The sequence below is a fragment of the Schistocerca nitens genome, chromosome 1 (genome assembly GCF_023898315.1).
Source record: "Schistocerca nitens isolate TAMUIC-IGC-003100 chromosome 1, iqSchNite1.1, whole genome shotgun sequence".
Classification (NCBI taxonomy): domain Eukaryota; kingdom Metazoa; phylum Arthropoda; class Insecta; order Orthoptera; family Acrididae; genus Schistocerca; species Schistocerca nitens.
The window spans coordinates 1,182,263,879-1,182,267,860 of record NC_064614.1 but is presented as its reverse complement, the minus strand read 5'-3'; the positions used below and the strand labels follow the sequence as shown (position 1 = coordinate 1,182,267,860).

At 42.5% G+C, this 3,982-nt stretch overlaps 1 non-coding gene across 1 annotated transcript; it reads left to right on the top strand.

Annotated features, from left to right (window-relative positions):
- The first annotated feature begins 3,049 nt into the window (after window positions 1-3,049).
- Trnas-uga (transfer RNA serine (anticodon UGA)) lies at window positions 3,050-3,124 on the top strand. The gene has a single exon. It is a non-coding gene; the product is annotated as a tRNA-Ser (tRNA).
- Window positions 3,125-3,982: the final 858 nt, after the last annotated feature.

The window sequence follows — 3,982 nt, the reverse complement described above, 5'->3', positions numbered from 1 at the left end:
TTCACGAGAGACGAAGAGGCAATCAATGGAGTGGCATCATGCAAATTCAACCAAGAAAAAAAAATTCAAAACAACACCTTCTGCTGGAAAAGTTACGGCTACGGTGTTTTTCGATTCCGAAGGACTCTTGCTTGTGGACATCATGCCAAGTGGAACCACCATAAATTCTGATGCATATGTGATGACACTGAAGAAACTTCAAGCTCGACTGAGTCGTGTTCAACCACTGTGGCAAAAGCAGGATGTTTTGCTGTTGCACGACAATTCACGGCCACATGTTAGTCAAAAAACCATGGAAGCGATCACAAAACTCAGATGGACAACACTGAAACACCTGCCTTACAGTTCTGACCAGGCTCCATGTGACTATCATCTCTTTGGGAAACTGAAAGACTCTCTTCATGGAACAAGGTTTGAAGATGATGACTCCCTTGTGCACACTGCCAAACAGTGGCTCCAACAGGTTGGTCCAGAATTTTACCATGCAGGTATACAGGCGCTGGTTCCAAGATGGCGCAAGGCATTTGAGAGGGATGAAATTATGTGGAGAAATGAAAATATTGTTCCTAAAGGATGTATCTACACACTGTAAAACTTTCAAACATGTAGAATAAAAGATGGATTAAAAAAAAATAGTGTGCATTTCTTTTGGACTGACCCTCGTACATAAACATTAATGCTATCATGTTCGTAGACATGTGCAGTCAGATTACGATGTGGAAAGACTTGCAGTCTTTGTGTTCTCGTAAAAAATATGCTGTTGAGCCAACAGACATTGCTTTTCACTCCTTCTTTAGATGTTTATTACAATAAAAGATTATTGTCCTCCCCCCACCCCCCCCCCCCTCTCTCTCTCTAACCACACAATAACTTTCACATTGATATTGTTCAACTTAACAAAAATACTTGTATTATTTGGAAGAACGACTATTTCTGTCTGTTCATTAATATAAGATGGTAAGTTTTTAATATAAGGCAGGCATTGTAATAATAGGCTAGTCCCAATCGTGTGGAAACCCACGGTAATTTCTCATTATGTAGATGGTGAAATGTGATTTTCTGAATTACATGATTATCCACACTGTTTCTTAAAAAGAACTAAACCAATGCAACATTTTATTTGCTACCACTTAATTTAGAAAATCTTAGATTATAACTTCATTGCAATCCTTCTGAATAATCAGTATGAAGCATATAAAACATTATACACACATTAGCAGTACAGTTGCAATGTTAAGTAATAATACACAGGATTCTGATATAATATAATTACTTTTGGATTAAAGGATTCATCGAAAAGCACATTTTCAGTCATTGCATTTGACTGAGTCTCTGAACAGTGCTTCCCTCTCTGGAGGTATTTGTACATGAGGGACAGTGGTCAGTAGGCCACCCCTCCAAGAGCATCTAACGGTACACTCACTGTGGTGAGGGAGAGATTTGGCAGTGGTGAACGGGCTGTCGGTCGGGCGGCTGTCCTTAATTCATGGCCGCATTCGCCATATAAATGGCTAAAATGTATATTTTGGTTGTTAACTTACCTATGAATAATGAGTAATTACGTCAACTCTTGTGTTTCGTTACAATCTGAATGGATTCGAACCATTATACAGTCCTCTTCAATTCATTGTCCTCCGATACTTTTATGTTTTCATCTGCGGACGATGACATTTTGGTCCTCCAGGCCGGATTGTGATGGATTCGATGAAGTAACATGCAGCGACAGTCATCCATTGGCGGAACAGCAGCGACAAGTGTCGACAGAAATGACGCATCTGAAAGTTAAGTACCTGGTCTGGCTGACCTGCTTCCTGTAATTCCCACTCACTGTAACTGCTGTTTCTGCTGTTGCCTGCCACCACTAGATTTCCATGATGGACAAAGTATTAAGAAAGAAACTTGTAACCACACACTTGGTGGTGAAAGCAAGCCTCACATGGTTGTTTGCAAACAAATTCAATGTAACAGGTAAATCAGACACTTTAGACATTACTGTCAGGCTAGAACAGTTGCCAAAGATCGTGGAGAAGTACGAAGACGCGCAGTCACAGCTCAAATTGTTTGAAGATGTAGTGTCATGCTGAGGACAGAGAAACTTTCGAAAATATGGTCTTCGAGGTTTTGAGAAAAATGAGAGCGATTCAGATGAATCACACAAACACTGTTGACAAGGTCTCGTCAGGTGATGGTCTGCTTGAGTGTAGCAAAACGTAGCATCAAGGTGCCCACCACAAAACTACCATCATCTAACGGTGATGTAACGCAATTCCGACATTTTCATAACACATTTTTGAGTCTCGTCGTAAACAATGAGGAACTAGAGGACATTGCTAAGTACCATCATTTGCTGAGTTCATTAACAGGTGAAGCACACAATGTAATTGTCATCCCCCAGTGACCAATACTAACTTTAAGGTAGTCACTGATTTGGTCCATAATAGATACAATAATCCTCGACTGATTGCATCAGCACACTTAAAGAAACTGCTAACGCCACTGGCAATGACAAAGCCATGTTCAAGTGAACTTCGTGCACTACTAAACGAAGCTTTTAGCATTGTGCATCCACTGATGGCATTACAGCTAGATATCTCTTGGCAAGACATAATTACATCACAGCTCTTTATAGAAAGGGTTGAACATTCTATAAGAACCAAGTTTGAAGGCAGTCTTGAGTTCGAGTAGCTTTCCAACATAAAGAAACTTGTGCCTGTCTCGAGAATGCACCACATTGTCACAGCACAACAGTTAATAAACATCAGACTGTGCCCAAGACCAAGCAGTTTGTGCATTCGAAACAGACATCCATTGCTACAGGTACTGCATGTGTCATGTCTACCAGCCTCATACACTGCACAAGTGCAGCAAATTCAAACAAGCCACGTGTAGTGAATGCAAGGCTGTTGTGATGCACAACAACTTGAGCTACAACTGTCTGAAGAATCCAGAATGAGATTTTCACTGTGCAGTGGAGTGTGCACTGATATGAAACCTCCTGGCAGATTAAAACTGTGTGCCCGACCGAGCTGTGAGTACCGGGCGTGAGTCGTGCTTCGGTAGCTCAGTTGGTAGAGCACTTGCCCGTGAAAGGCAAAGGTCCCGAGTTCGAATCTCGGTCGGGCACACAGCTTTAACCTGCCAGGAGGTTTCATATCAGCGCACACTCCGCTGCAGAGTGAAAATCTCATTCTGGAAACATCCCCCAGGCTGTGGCTAAGCCATGTCTCCGCAATATCCTTTCTTTCAGGAGTGCTAGTTCTGCAAGGTTCGCAGGAGAGCTTCTGTAAAGTTTGGAAGGTAGGAGACGAGGTACTGGTAGAAGTAAAGCTGTGAGTACCGGGCGTGAGTCGTGCTTCAGTAGCTCAGTTGGTAGAGCACTTGCCTGTGAAAGGCAAAGGTCCCGAGTTCGAGTCTCGGTCGGGCACACAGTTTTAATCTGTCTGAAGAATAGTCACAGGGCTTTTCAGCGCAACTCCATTACCTGTCATACCTATGGTAAATGGCATCACATGTTACATGCAGAATCACAATGGACACAAGATGCACCAAGGAAGGTGTGTACAGGTGACATGCAACACAAACACAATGGCAGACATCCATCAACTACATCGAGCTATTGTTCACTGAAGATCAGTCCAGGCAAACAAGTACTCCTTGCGACACCGAGAATAAGGTTGCAAGATATCACTGAATAATGGCAGACTTGTCGTGCTCTATTAGATTCTGCGCCACAGTCATGCTTCATATCGGAAACATTTGCACAACGTCTCAGACTTCAAAGGTGACATGGCAGAATACCAATTCAAGGAATAGGTACAACCTGCTCCGATACAAAACACCTTGTCTCTATACTAGTGGGCTCCTGTGTAAGGAACTTTGCCATCTGTCAATAACTGATACCTTGCCTGAACAAATAATTGATCCCAGTACGTGGCACTTTGCACATGTACAACTCACTGATCCAGAGTTTTGGTCACCTGGA